The sequence below is a fragment of the Urocampus carinirostris genome, chromosome 5 (genome assembly GCF_059441175.1).
Source record: "Urocampus carinirostris isolate Australia breed hairy pipefish chromosome 5, RoL_Ucar_1.0, whole genome shotgun sequence".
NCBI classification, from domain to species: domain Eukaryota; kingdom Metazoa; phylum Chordata; class Actinopteri; order Syngnathiformes; family Syngnathidae; genus Urocampus; species Urocampus carinirostris.
This window is the reverse complement of record NC_142353.1, coordinates 22,070,930-22,093,608: the sequence shown is the minus strand read 5'-3', so window position 1 is coordinate 22,093,608 and position 22,679 is coordinate 22,070,930. Positions and strand designations below refer to the sequence as shown.

General features: G+C 40.7%; 1 protein-coding gene across 1 annotated transcript in view; it reads left to right on the top strand.

Moving 5' to 3' along the window:
* Positions 1-19,950: 19,950 nt before the first annotated feature.
* dmxl1 (Dmx like 1) overlaps positions 19,951-22,679 on the top strand; it is a 56,224-nt gene continuing 53,495 nt past the window's right edge. The window contains 1 exon segment of the mRNA XM_088336165.1: positions 19,951-20,278. The gene's annotated coding sequence lies outside the window, so the exon portion shown is untranslated.

Genomic DNA, 22,679 nt, shown 5'->3' with positions numbered 1-22,679 from the left:
TGCGCCGCCGTGCTGCCCTCATCTGAACGTGTTTTTTTAAAACTCACAGGTGGAGAAAAAAATTGCATTTATTTTGCATAGCGCAAACATTAACGATAATTGTTGGTAAGCTTGCTGCTTAGGGTACGCAAAAACCTCAAAAAGGTTTTGCAAGGTTTTTGTCGATTTCAGTCACCTTGGTTTGTATTTGTCCTTGTGCTTTTTAGCGCAGTTTTCGGTTCCGCTACAGTCATATTTATCATCAGATACGCCAAAGAGTTAATTCCCTTGTCATGCTTTTTTGGGATTATCTTTCAGGACAACTTACTGTTTTCTTTATTCTGTAACATTAATTTCTGAAACTGCTAGTACAAATAATGTGATAAAAAGATGAATTTGAATGCCTGTTTGTATGTTATCTGTAACACTAGTGATCTAGTGGTTAGCTTTCAGCATTTTCACTGTTGTCACCCTGGTTTGATCCCGAATATAATAAGTGAATAAAAAGTGCAATGGTTATACACAAATAAAAATGATAGCTTTTACTGTAATTTTAAATCCAAGTGCCTTATAGTCCAATGAGCCTTATGTTAGAAAAATACATGACAAAACACTACTTTTGGGGGGCATGCCTTATAATCCTGTGTGCCTTATAGTACGGAAAATACGGTAATTTAACAAACACACCTAGTTTATTCCATTACTAAACCGCATGGTTTTTCTATGTTTGACATTTATAATGCTGTAAACATCAAAGATGTGTAGTATTTTTTTGCTTGCTTTGTTGCTTTGCAAAAAAAAAAAAATCTATCCACCTTGGGATGGAAGTGATTATGGTATTATCACTCGGAAGGGAATACATTGGCATAGAGGAAGGAAGCAGATGTTCCCCTGACAGTTCAGATTACGATCCAAATCTTCATTGCAGCTGGCGATTCCCTTCCAGACCTGACCCCCATCGTTTCGGGATGAGTCTGAAAAGGTGGTTTAATGGCATGCACATATGACCCCAAAGACCTGAATAAGTCATCCTCTGTCTACGTACGCACCCATGCTGCTCATCTATTTTTTAATCTGACTTCCATTCTCACTCGCATTCTGTCTGCTCTCATACCAGCCTTTTTTGTCATTATTCTATCTCACTCTTATGGTAAAAATAGTACAGAATAATCTTCTCTAAAACAGCGGTCAGTAACCACCATGCCGTGGACAGGTACCAGGCTTTGGGTCGTTCAGTACCGGGCCGCACAGAAATAGAAAAATGTGGATTATTTTTTGCTTCTACTCAGAGGTGGGTGGAAACAAGTCACGTTTGCTCCCTTACATGTACTTGACTACGGTAAGTTTTGAGACATTTGGTACTTGTGGGAATATTTTTCAATCACTATACTTTTTACTTTTACTTGACTAGATTTGTGAAGAAGAAACTGTACCCTTACTCCGCTACATTAGGTTACACTGAGCCCGTTACTTAAGTAGGTACGTGCATTCGTCCTTGGCTGTTTTTTCTCTCCCAAGTCTCTTGAGTGACAGGCTGGCGTTGCAGCCCAAGCCCCACCACTTTTAAAGGAGCCACATGTGCGTGCGTGTAAGCGCCCTTGAATTTGATGAAATTGGGAACTGATAAGAATCCAGACAACAAATCATTCAAATCATGTGATGATTTTTCATCAAATTTAAATCCACCAGCAATGCCAAGTGAAATTAGAGTCATTATAAGTTAAATTAATATGACACCAATAACCAAGTCGATTAAGGAAACCGTAAAAAGGAGATACACAAAAAATTCTTGCAGAATCAAGATTAAGAAAATTGTTTTTCACTTTGTCAACGTAATGAATGTATTTCTTATTCTCCGTTAAAATAAACTCTACTACAACTTGGAAAATACTTGTTAAGTCTTGGGAGAGATCGATGTAAAGTGGAATGCCATTCTTTGCTTTATTTTCTCGCAAGTGGTTTGTCATATGGATGGGCTGCAGCTGGAAGGGGAAAGCTGGATAAAAGAAGAGTATTGTCTATTTTTTATTTCCGGGCTTGGGTGTGTTGTGGCTTACACAGCTGACTTTCATGAGGCAAGCGTGGCATCAATTCCTATATATTGCACTATTTGCACTGTTGACTGCCTGGGGATATATTCCAGGGTGATGTCGGATGCCTAAATCATATCGCTCAACTTTCATCCATCCATGTTTTTTCATATACCATACGCCGCTGATCATTTTGCCAAAACAGAACTTTGGTTGGCCAGGGAGTTAGGCCAGCTCTTGTCACAACAAAAATGGCTCACACAGTTACCAGCATACATCTGTGAAAATAGTGTCTGTAGAGACACACTCAGGGGGTACATTTACATTAGAGGTCCCCAAACATTTTCCTATGAGGACCACATTACTGTTCCCTTCTCTAATGCAGGGTGGGATTCAGTTTGTAACAGAAAAAGTGTGGCAATTGCAAAAGTACCTATTGTCAGGACCAGAATGGAGACAGGACCCACTTGCGTTGCGTTTCTCACAAGTTTTATTGGAGGAAAGAGAAAGGGTTGCGCCCACTATCCGTTGGTTGCTGGACGCGGGAAGCAGGTCGCTCTGAACGTGGAAGTGGATCTTCCGTGGCGAGCGATGGCGGCATCGGGAGGGGAAAAACGGGTCAGTAGCCGGGACAGGAGAGCAACAATGTGGTCGGGGTCGTAAGCGAGTCGTAAGCCAGGAAAGGAGAGTCAGGGACAAAAAACGGGTCGAAGCCGAGTGAAAGACAGGAGCAAATAACAGGTGGGAGTCAGGGTCGAAAGAAGGCCTGCCTAGTGTTAACTGAGGTTCGCAGACGGACTGACAAAAGGGGACAGATAGGAGTGGGTTTGAATAGGGACACAGAGCCAATCAGAGTTCGAGGCAGTTGGTGCCAAAGGAGCGGGCACAGGTGAAGCATATCGGTAATCATGACACCTATATCTCATCTCATCTCATCAGCCGTACCGCTTATCCTCATTAGGGGTTGTGGCTGGAGCCCATACCAGCCATCTCCGGGCAGTGGGCAGGGGACACCCTGAACTGGTTGCCAGCCAATCGCAGGGCACACAGGGACAGACAACTCATTCGCCCATTCACACCTAGGGACAATTTGGACCGGCCAATTCACCTGAAATGCATGTTTTTGGAACGTGGGAGGAAACCGGAGTGCCCGGAGGAAACCCACGCAAGCACGGGGAGAACATACAAACTCCGCACAGGAAGTCTGGAGCTGGATTTGAACCCACAACAGGTTCCCATGACATGAACTGTGCCGCACAAGCGCTAACCACTGCGCCGCCGTGCTGCCCATGACACCTATGTGTAAAAATGTATTTTTTTATCTGGAAAGCCACAATCAAATAACCCTTGATTATTCTTTGAACAAAAGTCAGATGCTAAATAATAACACTATTAATGGATTAAACAAATAAACCCTCTCTGGGTTCTTGACAGAACAAAAGTTGTAAAATATATGATATCACTATTTATCAAATAAATAATGATCACATAACACTTGGTGGGTTCTTGACTAATAAAAAAAAAAGTTTATGGAACATAAACTTTACGTTGCGCTTTGCACTATTAACAGGTCCAAGATCAGCTTAGTTGTCAGAGCACTGGACAACCAGTAGTACTTATTTTTTTATCACTGTACCAGAGAAAAATGTTAATTTCGTTGTGCGTTTTACGTGTTACATTAACAATAAATTCTATTCTATTCTTCTATTCTAAGCTTTGTAAGTGTATTGTCAGTGTATCAAGTGAAATGCACGACGAAATAAAAAGATGTCGCTGGTACTAATGATTGTAGTGCCATTATGAGTTAAAAACCAGCTCTTTTTCATAAGTCATCTATATCACTAGTAGTCTCGTGATAAAAGTCTCACACACTCACCGACGCAACCCGGGTCCAAATCCCATTTCAACCAAGAACGGACCCAGACTAGAAGGTTTTTTTTAAGTTTAAAAAAAATGTGCGTCACAATGCTTTCTGGTATTATTCAGGGGACCAGACCGAATGTAGAGTGTGGGGAACTATAGTTAACATCCAAGAAATTGTCCAATTGAAACCTGACTATTTCCTGTATGTAATCCGGTTTTGTAAAACCATGTAAACGGACATTCCAAATTATAATGGTCTTAGAATGAATGCTAAAAGTGCGATTGAAACTGTTGGGTTAATACGTTCATTATCGCATAACTAGTCGTGCATGATTGATCCAATCACTTGTGGGCATAACTGTCTACACACAAGTTTGAATTGGGGTATATCATTTTTCTTTATGCTGAAAAAAAGATATGGACGAATGATACACACTTACTTCAGCTTAATCACTAAACGAACCTCATGTGTATTTCTCAGGGATAGATGAATTTCTGTACCAAACGGGACAAATGCCACAGTTGTCCCTATGCATATGTAGTTTAAGTCTATAAAATTGTTAAGCAACATAGGAGCACAATTCTTAAACACAATTGAGCATACTTTTGGAGTGAGGAAGAAACAAGCATGGTACTTTGTTAATTCTGGTGAGTGACACGCACCCAAAAAAATTAAGTAAGTAATATTTTATTTAATGTCAGAGTTAATTGCAATAATAACGTCTGTTTGCGTAATGTTTCTTGTTCTCTATTGTCTAATCAAATTTTCCGCAACCGACTGTCATGAACCGGAACAGGATCAGGACCCAAATGTGTGATGTTTCTCACACAAGCTTTTATTTTGTGCCATGTCCAATTTTGTTGTCATTGTCGTTGTGTATGTTTAACCCATTTTGTAGCAATAGAGGTATATTCTATTCTATTTTGCGAGAAATGGGGAGTCATGCACGTTAGGCAGCGGTCTGGCGTGGAAAGACAGGAAGCCAGAGACCGACGGGATTGATACCAGGTGCCCAAGCAGATATCGGACGGATGGGGTCGATACCGGACAGGACGGGACGGACAGGATTGATATTGAAACAGGATATCGAAATTAAACAGGACAAACTAGACGGGAACGAAAACTGAAGAGAATAATAAACAGGACAAAAAAATGGAAGGAAAACTAAAAACCGATATCAAATGGGATAAAATAAACCGGAACAATACTAGACAGGAAATAACAACAGGAAACAGGACCGAGTCAGAACCCACGTCTTGTGGGGCAGAGGTTCGTTGACGGTCTGAAAAAGGAAGAGTGAGAGCACTGAGTTTAAATAGATGGCAACCGTGACACCGACATGTATACGGAGTTGTTCTTGGTCACTATTCAGTTAAACGATTCTTTCTGATTGGTCCAGAAATTAAAATTCTGATCCCAGTTGGACCATTCCCTACATTTAAACAGTGATTAGAAACTGAAACTTGCTGATCCCCCTTGGTGTTCATGCTGTGCTCATTTAGAGGTTCTGCACTGTCTAAGCAACACTGGTCCCACTGACTTGTGGATGCCATTCGCCAGTCTTATGCCACTTCTGCCCGCCCCTTGTCTTAAAGGGTGCCTTGTAATTTAACCAGGGCTATTTCTTGGGTCCCTAAAGGACATATATGCTACTTTACTTTAGTCAGGTCCTACAGCCTCGATGTGGCCTCTCCCACTCAGCCTAACATCATCTTGGGTCCTTGCTGAAGCTTTTCAGTGAATTTTGCTTGACTCTTAGATTCCTCGTGACTACGCTGGTATTAACTATTTAGTGCTTGTAGCACCCCAACTGCCGTTTGGTAGGGATGAAATAGAATGAAAGCAGCATACGTAATTATGGTTCCATGAGTCCTGGCCAAGTTCTGAGGTCATGCGTTCAAGTCCAGCTACCAACCTTCCTTTGCGGGGTTTGCATGTTCTCCCCCTGCTTGCGTGGGTTTCCTCCACGCACTCCAGTTTCCTCCCACATTCCAAAAACATGCATGTCAGGTTAATTGACCGGTCCAAATTGTCCCTAGGTCTGAATGAGCAAGTGAGTTGTCTGTCTCTGTGTGACCTGCGACTGGCTGTCAACCAGTTCAGGGTGTCCCCTGCCCACTGCCCAAAGTTAGCTGGGATGGGCTGCAGTAACCCTGAGACCCTACTGAGGGTAAGCGGTGCAGATACTGGATAGGATGGGTGGAGTCCTGGCCAATTGCCAAAGCATCTTCTCACTCTGAGTCCTCATGTTCACACAAGAATACTCTATGGGAGACAAACCTATGGTGACACTGAAATTTATAAAACTTCTAGGGTCAGACAGGGGTCACAGGTGACTATTTCGGTATGAATATCTCAAACTGTGCATACACAAAGGCAACATTCAGTGGATGAATCACCGCATCTGTCAGTTGTCCAGGACTCATAGAACCACTGTTTCATTTGTTACCGTTGTTTTATTCCCTGCAAACCCTTAAATAAATATTCAGATTTATAAAATGTGAATGTGAAATGTGAAGCACAATGTAAAGCGCTTTGGGAAGTCCTGACTTGAAAAGCGCTATATAAATGCAGATCATTTCATTTTACTGTATTATTGGTGCAATACTTCCATAATGATCCGCTGTTCTGTATTCCACTTCATCCAGACATTGTCTTTGAGCCGCTAAATGATTGATGGCTCAAATCAAAGTAAATGTAGGTCACAAGGGGTGTAGGTCGACACCAGCCGCATAAATCAGACCAAGGTGATTACCAAATATGGTTATAAATTACTACCACCCCATTTTAAATAATAATTTTTAAAAAATCAATTGAAAAACAATTCTAAACACATCATACGCTTTAACTGAGATTTGTTGAAGGTTGGAGAACTGAAAACGTTAAGGCGGAACTTTTAAATATGTCACACATATCCTGTGTCAGGACATGGGTGTGTTTAAATCATGTAAAAAGACTTAGTGGTCTGATAGTCTAGTCACGCAAAGACGGATGGCTAAACGTGTGCTGATGAAGACGACATGCTCTCAGTATCAGTCCAGATACTGTACTATCTGAGCAAATGCAGTACAGATGTGAGCAATCCAAAACATGTTTTTGTTCTCAGATTTATGACTTCAATAAAAATGCAAACGTCAAGTTTAAGAAACAGAGCTGTTTCCAGAAAGGCAAGATAAAAAGTGAATATTTGAAGATTTTTTTTTTAAAAAGGGCTTTTACTCAAAGCATTATAAAGCACTTGGCTGAACACAAAGTCTAACTGCAGGATTTTAGATTTGACTATTAAATTCAGTGGCCAGCTCCAGCTAATTTATTGGTGTAATCTCTCTACAAACTCCTGAGCATCACGTTTAGCAATTTTCTCTCTTTGAGTGGCACTATCAAAAAGCGCAACACAAAACCAATAACAATTCAGATAACCACAAGCTATCAAAAATGTCTTTTATGTTCAAACATACTCCGTCTGGCCCAAAAAGATTATTCCCAAATATTGACCAAAGTCAGCTGGGAAAAGCTGTTGCTCACCCGTGAAAAAAATAAGAACAAGGGTAATAGAAAGCGAATGCTTGCATGTGTGTGAGGATTCCAAAATATTCGTAGCTGAGTTTCAACTGAGAAACCACAGAATACTGTTACAATTTAGTGACAAAATCACACTTGTCATGAAAGGTTGATGCCTGGATGGGTGGATTTAGTTCCACAACAGCAATATTAAGTTTAAAATGGAAATTTGTTTCAAAGATGGTATCTTTTTAAATGACATGCTGAAAAATCTGACGAGTGACCTAATGTACATCTTCCTAGGCATGTACACACCTGAATAACCAGTCCTGGGCAGTGCATTTTACACTTAAGCCCTCAGTAGTGCTACGTCTGAATCAATTTAACCCTTAATAACTATTTTATGCCATTTATTACAGCAACAGCTACAACACATGAAAAAAAGCATCAATAACAACCTCAAATTTGAAATATTATTTAAGAATATAGCCCTATTTTACTCAACAAAACTCCTTTTTATTTGTGCACAAAATCCATCTTCCTTTCTTTCCTTAAGAAAATTTTGATTACCGGTATTCTGTCATACAGATTATCAGTGCATTTGAGTTCCATCGAGAAGTTCTTTTCTGTTATCATTGAAGCTAATGCTGGAAGTCCAGCCTGTCCTGTCATATGTCTGGCATAAAAATGTATCGATCAAGGGCTGGAAAATTTCCGTTTGACAGAAGCAGTGCACATATTTTTCTTTAGATTTTTGTTGTGATACCGCCCCCTGGCTATGACCCTTTGCTAGACTGCTGACATTTCCCAAGGCCCGCTAGCAGGACTTTGCCCACAAACTATTAATCTGATTGGCCAAACCAACAGCTTTATTGTAACTTAGTTCATGACTCAGGGCCTGCAGAACTGATTGTGAAGGCCTCCGGGTAAATTTTTGACCCTGGCAACAATTAATGGCCGAAAGGTGTTTGGTTAAATGCTCAAATATGAAAGCACACATCTGGCAGCAGCACAACCGCGGTAAAAACAATAAAAATAAGATGACGAATGATTTGAAATTATTTAAAAGGATCGACAAAAAAAAATAACATCACATGATTTAGATATAATTTAGGCCAGCAGAGAAGGCCATGCAGGCCCTGACGGCCCACCATTGTGCAGAATATGATGATTGCATCCAAACTTGAACAAAGAGATTCAAACAATGCTCGAATGACAACAGAGTGAATTAAAATCCAATGTGTTTCAAATAGGACATCACCTTCACTAGTCTCCCCGGGTGGTACCCATAATTACATCTTTACAATACATTGTTGTGTACCATGCAGTATTAATGATGACGTTGCATCTATATTGCATTACCTCTTGCCCCAGATTTTGGCTTGAGTATTTTGACACACATTGAAATGACACACAGCCAGTCCTCCTTTGTTCAATCGGGATTCTCCAGTGAAAGAATTCTGTTTAAGCTTCAGTTTCTCTGCAAAACCATGCGGTAAAGTAAATGTGTAAAAATGGAGGAATCAGCACTCAACAAAAGGTCTGGGAGTGAAGGACTGCTGAGTCCTGTCGGTGTTTTTGATGGATGCTAGGCACTCAAAAGGTCCAAAATGGAGGGTTGAGAAAGGATTTTAAAAATAAAAAGATGAAATATGCAAAGAAATGTCAGGTTGAAGGACAGAGAAAAAAAAAGCTGGTGTCACGAGGAGAAAGAAATACTGTTGTCAGCATGGGTAGGAGGCCAGATGATAGAAGGGTAATGACAGAAGGAGGAGTCTGTTTGACCTCTACCAATATTTCCTTGCCTGATGCTGCCGGGAAAACGTGAAGGAAATGGGTGCAGGGATGGGATATCCTGCTGCCTCCACAACAACTCCTCGTCCCCCAACGTCGGGAAGCCAGCACCAGGATGAGGTAGCGTCCAAACACAACATAAACACGTATCAAGTCCAACCATATGTGATTTGCAGTGGCCCACACACGGACAGGTGCCAGCAGACCTGCACAAAAACGTACACAAATTGAGCCACAGTAGGACATTTTAACCAACATATAGAAAAACTCAAAATACAATACAATACAATTCAATATATATATATATATATATATATATACATATATATATATATATATATATATCCATCCATTATCTGCACCGATTATCCTCGGTAGGATCGTGGGGTGCTGGAGCCCATACCAGCTATCGGGCAGTGGGCAGGGGACACCCTGAAGTGGTTGCCAGCCAATCGCAAGGCACACAGAGACAGACAACTCACTCGCTCATTCACACCTAGGGACAATTCGGACCGACCAATTAACCTGACATGCATGTTTTTGGAATGTGGGAGGAAACCAGAGTGCCCAGAGGAAACCCACGCAAGCACGGGAAGAACATGCAAACTTCACACAGGAGGTTCGATCTCACGACCTCAGAACTGTGCCGCACTAAATACAAAATACAATAAATACAAAAAAAAACAATTAAAGTTAAAATTAGAATTTGGGGAACTTATTGCTACACGTTTTCTCAAGTTCAATGTTGAATTCTTTAATTGCAGAAATCTCCGTTAGTTTAGGCAAACAAAAGAGACATGCCATATTGTAGCAGGTGGTTTGCACCCTTTTTAAGAGGAATATGCTTTTGATGCTAGGCCAGGGGAGCTCCTCATTTTCTATGTTTTCATAGTTGATATTGCTTAGCCACATTTTTGACCTGTTTCATCCGTCCCCCGCTGGTTTATTCGTTTTGCTCATGGTGAGGTTTTTGAGTTTTTCCTTGCCCTCATTTAGATTTTAGATCAGGGGATGGTGTCATAATAGTCTTTGGTTTTTAAATAATCTGTGGTCTGTTCAGCCCTTCGAGACTTCTTGTGATTAAGGGCGTCACAAATAAACATGACTTGACTTGACCTTTTACCATACCTGTCAACCTCCACGGCTCCATGCCCGTACAAACTGTCGTATTTTCCCGTACAAAATACAAAATAATCGTACACCATATTCTTTTCTTTTTTTTAGGAATGATGCATGATGGGAAATTCCCAGGCGGCAGACGCATGCGATTGACAAATTTGCGTTTTCCCGTACAGATTTCCTTGTACGTCGTACTCGTCTTAAAATCCATAAAAAACGTGCTTTGTACGGCAAAACCGTACATGTTGACAGGTATGTTTTACTCTTAATTGGAACATAATCCACAACCATTCCTGTTTTATAAACAGGTTAAGACATAAGAAGTCAAAAGTTTCTATTTCACAATCCCAGAACTGTCTATATGAGGTTCTGTGATTACTCCACAAAATAGTATCACTCAGTTAAATTTTCTCGAGATGTTAAGACTTTACTGGCTTTATTCATAAAACAGACAAACTGGCATATTCTCCCAAAATTTTGCAATTCATTTAATAGCATGTGTGTGTGTTCGGCGACTGCTAAACATTACAAAAAACAGAGTTATGGTAAAGCAGATGTCTCCAATGGGGTCCCCACGGGCACCAAGGTCCTACCTAAGGACAGGTGAGGTGTCATCGGACTTGTTCTGAAAAAAAAAAATCACCAGTGCTAGGTCATTGTGACTTTCTAGTAAAATTATGTTTTTAGTTTTTAACCGAGACCATTTAAACCCACGTCCAATCATCGGCCTGGTAAAAACATAGTAACAACAAAGTAATAAGATGATAATTTGTCATTTTATAAAAGCCTAACAAATTGGGTGTCTTTGGTGATAATTAGTAACAACAAGTAGCTCTCGGCCTGAAAAAGGTTGGAGGCCCTCTGCGCTAGAGCTATTACTTTTAAAAAGGTTCACATTTAGTGAACGACAATGCTTCACTTGCAACAAGCGTGAGTCATCAACGTGGAAAGTGCAGCCGGCGAAACCCATTTTACTTCCACAGACGTAAACGGAAACCTCATTCTACGAATGTTTTCGGGGAACAAATAATAGTATTCCTAGGCCTGGATTATTTATTGCTGGGTGATCACTACAATCAAGCTGTACCCTTTCAAAAATATCTACTTTCATTTACCTTTTTTTCATTTCAGTTATCACTCCCTTATGTCCTCGGCTGTCGGATATATTTCAGCAACTTGTGGTTATTTGTCCTGTGGAAAAGCAGCCCCCCTTTTCACATTACTCCCTTCACCCTCCTCCTCTTCACTGGCTACATCAAAGCGCGGCCACACTCACAGTAAAACCTCATCCTGGCGTTGCTCTCCTACCTTCAGATCCAGTAATTACAGCTCATACAGGACATCAATACATTTCTTGACAGATTGCGGTATAATACCGCCGCAGACCACCTCAAGGGAAGAAAGCATGCAAAACAAAACAAGAAACAAACGGATGAATGCTTTAGGAAAAACTAATTCATCCCTGGTGGGATGACTGGGTAAAACTTCCACTTCACAGATTTGGGGTTTGATTCCCTAACCCAAGGGTGGGCGAATTCTGGCCGAGGGTCTGTCAGTGGTTTGAATCCAGCCCGCCCAGCTCAATCCAATTGAGATGTTCATGCTCGGCAACCCTCCAACATGGCAGATTTGAAACAGTTTTGCAAGGAAGAGTGAGCCAAAATTCCTCCACCGAGTTGAAAAAGACTTATAAGCAGTTATTATGAACGTTTGATTTCTGAGTGTCACGGTTGCCCACTGCCCTCAATTGTCCCCACCCGTTTGGCGCCAGGTGCGGCTCGTTGACTGATTGGCTTCCCTCCTATTTAAGCTCAGTGTTCTCACTCACCCTTTGTCAGTCCGTCAACAAACCTCTGCACCCGCAAGACGTGTGGTTTGACTCTGTCCGGTTTCCTGCTTGTATGTCCTGTCCAGTATCGATCCCGTCTATCTCGTCCTGTTTGATATCTGACTCCAGTCTCCAGTGTCTGGTATCGAACCCATCTGTCTCGTCCTGTCTGATGTCGGACTCCAGTCTCCAGTATCGGGTATTGCTCCCGTCTATCTCGTCCTGTTTGATATCGGACTCCAGTGTCCAGTGTCTGGTATCGATCCCGTCTGTCTCGTCCTGTTTGATACCTTGCTACAATCTCCAGTAATGGGTATCGTTCCCGTCTATGTCGTCCTGTTTGACATCGGACTCCAGTCTCCAGTGTCTGGTATCGATCCCGTCTGTCTTGCCCTGTCTGATACCTTGCTACAATCTCCAGTATTGGGTATCGTTCCCGTCTATGTCGTCCTATTTGACATCGGACTCCAGTCTCCAGTGTCTGGTATCGATCCCGTCTGTCTCGCCCTGTCCGATACCTTGCTCCAGTCTCCAGTTTCTGGTATCGATCCCATCTGTCTTGTTCTGTCTAGTATCAATTCTGTCGGTCCGGTATCTGCTCGTGTATCTGGTATCGATCGTGTTCGTCCCATCCTGTCTGCTATCGATCCCGTTGGTCCGGTATCTGCTCGTGTACCTGGTATCGATCCCGTCTGTCCTGCCCTGTCCGGTATCGACCCCTACTGTCCAGTATCTGCTTGTGTATCTGGCACCGATCTCGTCGGCCTCTGGCTTCCTGTTATTCCACAATGGACTTCTGCCTTACTTCTTCCGCCCAGCGATCGCCGAATCACTGGCGTTTGTGTCAGTGTGCATGACCTCCCCATTCCCATAAAATGAAGCTTGTGTGAAAAACGATACTCATCTGGGTCCTCCTCCTGTTCTGGTTCTGACACTAGGGGCAATCACTTCTTCACATAGGGCTAGATAGGCATAGATTTTTGGGTGCCTTTATAAATGGAATCAACATTTGAAAATTGCATTTTATATTCCCTGTTGTTGTCTCTGTATGATATTAAAAATGGTTTTAAGATCTGAAACCTTAGTAAGTAACAAATGTGCAAAAAAAAACACAGAAAACAGGAAGGGGACAAAAACCTCTTACGAGTATGTCAAAGTCATAATTAAGACCTGCGGGAACGAGCATGAAGTCACCTCAATGTCACTCAATGACCTCTCTTTGAAGAAAGTATTTTTTTGTTTAACATAGGTTTACACTTTATTGTATTGTCTTTCAATCCAATTTTATTTTCAAGAATATTTCATGATGGATTTTCTTTTATTATGATTTGCTTTAGGTCAATTTTACCCAAAGCAGAAATTCCTACTTATGACGGTGCCTGAATAATAGCAGCTTCTTTCATTAATTTTCATGTTATGGGGTTCTTTTTATACGAATGAAATTTGTCTTTTGTGCCCCATGAAAATAAATGAGGAATATTGTTGTATCTATCTGATCATATGTGAATTTATTATCTAGGTTTTCTAGTTCAATTTGGTGCACTAGAGTGTGCATAATTTCGAAAATGTTCAACATTGTTTAATTATTTGGCCCTCCGTCCGTTGACTTTCCTGGTATAGATGATTTAATTCTGCCCTCTTGTGGCTCATTCAATTCAAACCAGCCATTTTTAATGGCAACAGAGTCGACTCATTTCCATCAAATGCATCTTGCACCCCATATCTTCGTTGTTATTTTAATCAGGCTTGGGGTGTGCTAAACTCAAGAGGTACTTATTTTTTCGTATGTGATATTTTCATTACAGGACAGTTATTTAGGTGCTACTGCGAAAAAATAACTCACTTTGGATCCACTTTTCATTCAATCAAAACTGTTAAAATTTCTCGACATTGGATCATATCAATCAGCAATTATCATACATAAGGAAAAAAAACAAGTTGAAGATTCAGAACATATTTAGGAATGATAAGGGAGTTTAGGGGGAGACATAACTTCAAAATCTTAAAAGTAAGAACATTGAAAAGTGTCTGTATATCTATAACCAGTGTAAAACTATGGAACAAACTCAATGAGGACTTAAAATATCCATCAGTTCAAGAAAAAGGTACGAATATTAATGTTGCTTGTTGGATAAAAGGAGAATGACCATGAATAATTACCGGTGAATTTGATTTATTTTGATTTATTTGGGATTATATGAGTGTAAATGCATGTATGTAGCCTATGTGTATGTATGTATGTCGGTGTATATATGCTCATGTGTATGAGTATGTATGTATGTATGTATATGTATATGTATGTGTATATACATATTAAATGTTTTTCGTTTTGTAAATATGAATTTTTTTTTTAAATGTATTTTCTCGTTTATGCAGCTTCCACATTTTTTTTTTTAAATTTTAAATGTTTTTGTTTTGGGCCAGCACAGTGGCACAGTGGTTAGCGCGTGTGTGGCACAGTTCTGAGGTCACGAGATCGAATCTCCTGTGTGGAGTTTGCATGTTCTCCCTGTGCTTGCGTGGGTTTCCTCCGGGGACTCCAGTTTCCTCCCACATTCCAAATACATGCATGTCAGGGCATTTGGCCGGTCCAAATTGTCCCTAGGTGTGAATGAGCGAGTATATGGTTGTATATCTCTGTGCCCTGCGACTGGGCGGCAACCAGTTCAGGGTGTCCCCTGCACACTGCCCGAAGATAGCTGGGATGGGCTCCAGCACCCCCGCAACCCTACTGAGGCTAAGCGGCACAGATAATGGATGGATGGATGTTTTTGTTTTGATAATTGTTTGGCAATAATCAAGAAGCCTTGTATGCAAATTCAGAATAATGGCAATAACAACAACTTTAAATCACTCAACCATCAGATGTGTGGGAACAAAAGTGAAACCCGCCTTTATATTCCAATGTGTCCCCCGTTTTTATTTCAACTTTGTTTGTAAAGCAAGGAAAACAAGACAAAGCTGAGAAAACGCTGAAACTAAAGCAACAAACGAGAAAACATGCCCAAAAACAGGAGTGCTTCATTGGTAAACAGGAGAGGTGATTAGGGTGCATTTAGGGCAAGTGACTCCTGGTGTGAGTGGCAATCAGAGCCAAGGAGGAAGTGACCAAAAACAGTATATTTTATTCTTTTACCTTACAACTTCCAGGGTATAATTATACTTGACTGTCTCGAGGGCACTCGAGCCAAAATCTCCCTCCCACGTTTGTATCCAACTTGCATGGGAGTGCGGCTAATGTTTCCTTTGTAGAAAAATAATAATGGAGTGACAGGAAAGTGCAAAAAGAAAAAAAGAGTGAGATGAGAAAAAAACATGGCGAGTAAAGGGTAATGATCATAAGTAAGAGTTGTTTGTGGTTTTATTGCAGTGTAAAAATATTGATTATAGGAAATTAAAGCCCAGTTGGTTGCTCATTATAATTCATCCATCCATCCATTATCTGCACCGCTTATCCCCAGTAGGGTCTGGAGCCCATCCCAGCTGTCCTTGAACAGTGGGCAGACACCCCTGAACTGGTTGCCAGCCAAGTGGAGGTCACAGAGTTAGAAAACTCACTCGCTCATACACAGTGACAATTTGGACCGGCCAATTAACCTTACATGCATGCTTTTTGGAATGTGGGAGGAAACCGGTGTGCCCACAGGAAACTCACATAAGCACGGGGAGAACATGCAAACTGCACAGGAAGCCTAGTAGGTGGATTTAAACCCATGACCACTCATCCCCCGTGCCGCCCCCTCTTGTAATTAAAATGTTTCATGTTTATATTCTTCTATCACAAAATTCTAATGAATGGAAGTAGAAATTGAATGATAAAACTAAGCACTAGTCATACTCCTGTTCTTGTATTGTTTATTTTTGCCCAGTAGTCTTAGCTAGTAGTCTATTAAGTTAAAATGTATTTAAAACTTGAACACCAATAGAGATTTTTTTAACAAAAAAAGTCATGTCTGTTTTGTGTACTCAATATTAAGAAACATTTTCTCTTAATTGTGTTTACAACGGGGGTAAACGTGCAATTACACAAGGCGTCAGCAGAAGGCATCGTTGTCGCACAAACCCCATCTACCCATCATCAAGGGTACCTCAGAACCCCCTGCTACACCGCTGACAATCCCAAACATTTTCTTTGTTTATCTTCTTTGCATGCATGCTCACCTAATGTTGTCCTTAGCCTTGAACCCGCCCATGAAGGGAAAAAAGATGCACTGTACAAATATGTGATTATTTTACAGTTTGTATAGTTAAAACAAATGTAAATGGTCTGCATTTATATAGCGCTTTTTAAGTCAATGAAGACTTCCCAAAGCGCTTTACAATATGCTTCACACTTACCCATTCACATCCATTCTCATACCGATAGCAGCATCAGCCATGCAAAGCAACTACCTGCTTATCGGGGGCATTAGAGATTCAGTGTCTTGCACAAGACATACAACACAGAGGAGCCGGGAATCAAACCTGCGACCTCTTGATCCCAAGACGAGGTTGCTTGTATAGGCTTATATAGGCTGAATGATCAAGCATAATACCGAAAAAAACAATTCTAAAACTTTGAAGTTGACATTCTTTTATTGATCATACCCACCTCAGAAAGGAAATTCTGTATCCGGCCAAAGAGCCAAACTGAGTTTGACATCTCTTTTCTGAATAGTCTGTCTTGCTGTTAGTAAATAGGTACCACGTTGCGTTTGTAAGGTTTATTTTCACTTAATAAGGGGACTTTATTTTTTTAATAAGGGGAGCAATTGGCTGAGGTTGACATGTATGTATAATATATGTTCATTGGACTTTGACACTCCTGACACACAAGCCGTGTTGGGAATAACGGCGTTATTTTTTTCAGTAACGGGATAATTTAACTATATATTTTTTCCGCCCCACAAACCTGAAGCCTTTTTCAGGTGCACAGTTTTACACACTCTTCCAAGCTTGTTTTGACACATCTTTTGAGATCATGTCACAATTCAAAATAGTGAGTACCATACAGTTAAATAGCAATGATGAATATGGTATTTAATAAAGCGCCGAAAGAAAAGGCGAATGAGGGCTAAGTCGCAACCCACTTGTGTCGATCACGTGTGAAACATTTCTATGAGCCGGCTCTTGGAAATGAACAAATGAAATGAAATGAAATGATCTGCAGTTATATAGCGCTTTTCAAGTCAATGACTTCCCAAAGCGCTTTACATTGTGCTTCACATTTCCCAATAGCGGCCGTGATCTGTGCAGCCATGTAAGGCGCTAACCTGCTTATTGGGGGTATTGGGGTTTCAGTGTCTTACCCAAGGACACTTCGGCATGTAACACGGACAAGCCGGGATTCGAACTGGGATCCCTTAATCCTAAAACGATCGCTCTACCTCCTGAGCTACTGCCGCCCCAAATGGAGCTGGTGTTGTGACAAAAATTGTCTCCCCACCGTGAATTGTCCTCTCTAGTCTGAGCGCGCACACGTCACTCGTGCAACGTCATTAAAATCACTTCATATCTCACTTGCTGGGAATGTAAACATATGTTTGACTGGAGTGAGATGGGCGCCACCAGGCTGTACTTGCCCAAGAAACACCACAGGAAATGGTGCCCCTACGACCAATGTAGTTAAGAGATCCAACTAACCAACCAACCAAAATAGCAAAACTTTCACTTAAACCACTTTGTCCCTCATTTGTTGGGAATCTAACAGACAAGTAATGCACATTGGATAGAAGTCACTTTGGAGTAAGTAAAAAAAATTTGGGGGGAGAGGCTTTTCCTCCCAATATCACTGATTTTGACAATGTTATGTGCTCTACAATTAAAGATAATTACGCTGAAATGAACTGTCAAATTGTCAACAGATAAAACAAGAGACGAAAATTCAGATTTCTTGTCGTCATCACATGAGACGTAACACACGAATAAATTATTTTCTACTTGAATAACCAGATTTCATGCCTACCGTTGTCACATCAATGGTGTCAATTATTTCAAGTACAAATGATTCAACCTCATCTTGGTATTGTACCTGATGCTGGTGGGAAGGTGTACGCATTACACAGTGGACGGTTGTGTTCGATGCCAGGAAATACACACACTGTAGTAATAGCCCACAAAGGTCACTGTAGTTACTCATGCGGGCCCATCTTCTTTCACAGTGAAAAGCACATCTTGCTGGCGGCAACTAAACCTGTCTTAAGTGTGGAGGTGGGTTGGTGTGGGGGCGGGTGTATTTCAGGTTTGGCTTGCTGACCTAAAGTGTCCCCCCTATCTATCTCTGGCTATGAAGGTCACAACTTCATGAAATTCACTCTGGTTACACATGCTGGGCCCATCCCCTCATAGTAAAAAGCACATTTTTCTGGCTGCAACTGAACCGGTTTTAAGAGGGGAGCATTTCAGGTTGGTCTTGCTGGCCTAACCCTACCAATCAACGCCCTTTTTCTCTTATGATTGGTCAATATGCATTTTGGGGGGGATTCTGTTGTTGTTGACTTTAAATTTGTTGAGCATTAAAGTTTTAAAATTGTTTTGTAATTTATCTTTTGTTGGTAGATTTTTAAAAATCTTCATTTTATTTCCTGTGTTTATATACATATTTAAAGTTACATTTTTCATATTTTTTGGTTTTAATGTACTTTTTTGTTTCCTTTTCCCCACGTTTCTATTTAATGTATTAAACTCACTTTATATTGTTTGTTGCTGATTGTTTTTATTTTATTATATTGTTTACTGTTTAGGGAGGCACGGCGGATGGTTGGTTAGCATGAAACCTCACGTTGCAGAGGTTCAGGGTTTAAGTCCAGCTGCCGCAGCCTCCCTGTGTGGAGTTTGTATGTTCTCACTGAGGGTTTCCTTCGGGCACTGCGGTTTCCTCCCACATTCCAAATACATGCATATCAGGTTAATTGGCCGTTCCAAATTGTCCCTAGATGTGGATGAGCGAGTGAGTTGTCTGTCTCTGTGCCCTGCATCTGGCTGCCACCAGTTCAGGGTGTCCCCTGCCCACTGCCCGAAAATGGCTGGGAAGGGCTCCAGCAACCCCACGACCCTACTGAGGATAAACGGTGCAGATAATGAATGAATGGATGGATGTTTACTGTTTATATTGGTTGCACTACAAGTGTAGGATAAATCGTTTGCTGGGGAAGTGTAATAAATCGTACAAGGTTCTACTGCGCAACTATCTGTCTGTTCTTCTCTATACAATGACTCAAATTCTGTTCTGAAAATTTCTAATTATTTGACACGCAACAAATTATTTTTAAAGTAACGGCAAAATTATGACTCACAACACGTGGTAAGCTTTCTCTCCTGGCAGAGGTAACATAAAATGCGACAGAAACAAAATGAAAATAAATCCAAACAGCTTGCCAACATCATTTTTGCCGTTCCATGTATTCCGTTACTCCCCAAGCCTGCACTCAATTTAGTAATTTTATTCATATTTAGTTTCTTTTGTCTTTTATTAGCATATTTGGTATTGGAGTAATCCAAAAGTAATTGAAAGTAATCCAGTTAAAGTAACCCTACCCAACCCTGTTCACTGGTAAGTCGTTACTTTTACTATAAAGTAATTCAGTTACTAACTCAGTTAATTTTTGGAAGAAGACGGGAGTAACTATAATAAATTACATATTTTTGCGTAACGGCTGGGTGGAAACATTTATTGGCCTGGAGAGGGATGGGCGCCATCAGGCTGTACTTACCCAAGACACACCACCGGATATTGCGCCCCTATCACCCCAGTGGTTAAGGGATCCAACCAACGTGCTCAACACCGCACACCGCTCCTCACGGCCCTTTAAATAAAACTACCAGCCCCACAATGCACTGCGGTGACAGGGTCGCGATCATGACGCATCTCCACCATAGCCACCTCCGATAAAGCCTTCTATTTGCTTACTTCGAGGAGACGTTGCCTTCTTGCGGTTCAACGTTAGTGAAGGAGCAACATTTCCGACACTCAGAGAATCAAAATGTGTCATACGTGCCCTGAAGCTGGGTGACGGCTAGCTGCAGAAAGCTTCCCATGGCTAACGTGCTAAAGCTAGTTAAGTAAGTGAAACGAATTGGTACCAGTTCGGAACCCCTTGCTCGACAAGAGGAACCTGCTCTGGTGAGGTACTATCCACAGTGGACACATTATCGGCGGGACATTGTCTGATAGTAGGACACAAGGTGAGAACTCGTTGCACAGGAGTTAATAACAACCCCATTAAAACAAATACTAGTGACTAGCTCAACTTGGCAGCCGAGTTGATGCGATTCTGGTTAAGTTAGAACCGGACAATTGTTTTTAAAAAGTCGACCTGGCTAATGAAGCAGATAACATTCAACGCATCTTGGTTCGTTAGTTTTTGTAAGATCATGCTTTCATGCGATACCGACTTGTCACGGGAGCGACCACAGCACAGGAAGCAAGACGTGGTAATTGTCATTTTTCTTCTTCAAGCTATTGAAACTTTTTGTTGTTGTTGTTATTAATGAATTTATTTTGCTGTAGTTCTGGGGTGGGCGAACTTCGGCACGCACGCCGCATGCAATCTGCCAGTCTTTGTTATTCCATACCTGTCAACAATTGCTCCCTGTATTGATGGTTTCAATTCCCCTTATTGAGCAATAAGAAACCTAACACACATAAAACAGCACATATTTACTCACAGAAAAACTTACTTTGTGGAATACCGTGACAATATTAGCACATTGTTGTCTCCGAGACGTTTCGGATTAGAGCTGAAATGAGCAAAATCGGTCTTGCAAAGAAGTATTTTAAATGTTTCCATTTTTTTGTTATACGGTGTACCCAATTTGAAATGATAAAAAAATATATACCATACGAAGAAAAGCTTATAAGTTGACAGGTATGTCATCAGATTCCAAAAATGTTAAACATAAATCGATAATATCCATCGATTATCTGCACCGCTTGTTCTCAGTAGTCTAGCGGGTTGCTGGCGCCCATCCCAGCCATCTTCAAGCAGTGGGCAGGGCACCCCCTGAACTGGTTGCCAGCCAGTCGCAGGGCACACAGGGACAGACAACTCACTCACTCATTCACACCTAGGGACAATTTGGACTGGCCATTTAACCTGACATGCATGTATTTGGAATGTGGGAGGAAACCGGAGTGCCCGGAGGAAACCCACGCAAGCACGGGGAGAACATGCAAACTCCGAACAGGAAGGTTCGATATCATGACCTCAGAACTGTGCCGCTCACGCGCTAACAACTTCTCTGCTGTTCTGCCCACATTGAAAATATGTAGCCTATAAAATTATTTTTGTTGTTGTATTAAGTAATGATTGGTTGGTTGGATCCCTTAACCACTAGGGTCACAGGGGGACTATTTCTTGTAGTGTATTTTGTGCATATACAGCCTGGTGGCACCCATCCCACTCTATGCCAACATATGTTTCCACCCTGTTTCAAACTGGGGACCTTTCGCATATGAGGTGAGGGTGCTGACAACTGCACTCCGGAAACGTATAGAAATTTGTTGACTCCTGTCCCCAGTGACCCCATTCTTCAAATAGCTGGATACATACTTCTTTACTTGATATTTTTTGTCATGCATTAATTGTGTTGATCAATATATGTATTAGATTTAATGGAAATAAAACCTGAGATAGCTGTATTGCATTTGAAGTTTTTCAATGCATATTATCAAATTTAGCAAGCGTTTTAAAACCAATTTGATTAAATTGATTTATGAAAATAAAAAGACATAAAGTACTTGTTGATGTCTGCATTCTTTAATTACATTTTTTGTTATTTTCTTTAATTTTTTTGCCTGAATGTAATGTGCAAAAAAATGCGAAGAATTAAAATAGAGATGTCTTTTTAAAATTGCAGATACACCTATATTTTTCCCTTAAGTATTGCCGAGTTATCAGATTCAAGACAGACTTGGTAAAAACAAAATTAAGATCTATATTTTTTTTCTTGGACAAATGTTTGCAGCAGGGCTGAAAAAACGTAGCGGTGGTTTAAACAGAAATATTTATGGCCAATAAGTCTTTGCTTAGTCTCTAAAAAAATCTAATCAGCATTATTATTAGTATCTACATGTAAATCTTGCGTACTTGAATGTTTCTTGAAGAGTACTGTGTTGTGTTGTTTTCCTTTTTCAAAACCCTCCAAGTTATCTCAGAGAGCACCAAGTAAAAACATTTTTTTTAAAGTAAACATTTTTTGTCAATGTGTTCAAAAATTGGTCTGATATTTTGTGCTTTTTGGTTGTACACTAATTTTGCTCAGCCTGTCATATGCATTTATAGCTTTTACTGAAATGTTTGTTCCACCTCTATATTTAAAAGTCATTTAGGACAGTCTATTTCAGTCACTTCCTCATCATACTGCTGTTAAAAAGAACTTGAAGGAAAAAGACGAAGCAATGATTTTCACAAGTAATGCTAGGTTGCGGAGTTTATGTTTTGTAATTTTTGGTAAGCCATGTTTTGGTTGAGGGTGTTAAAATAATTGATAATTAAAGTAACAACTGTACCTCAATTTTGTTTGATACTAAAAAAAGATTATGGCCAACAATAGTGTAGTTCAAATCAAATCTGTATTGTACTTT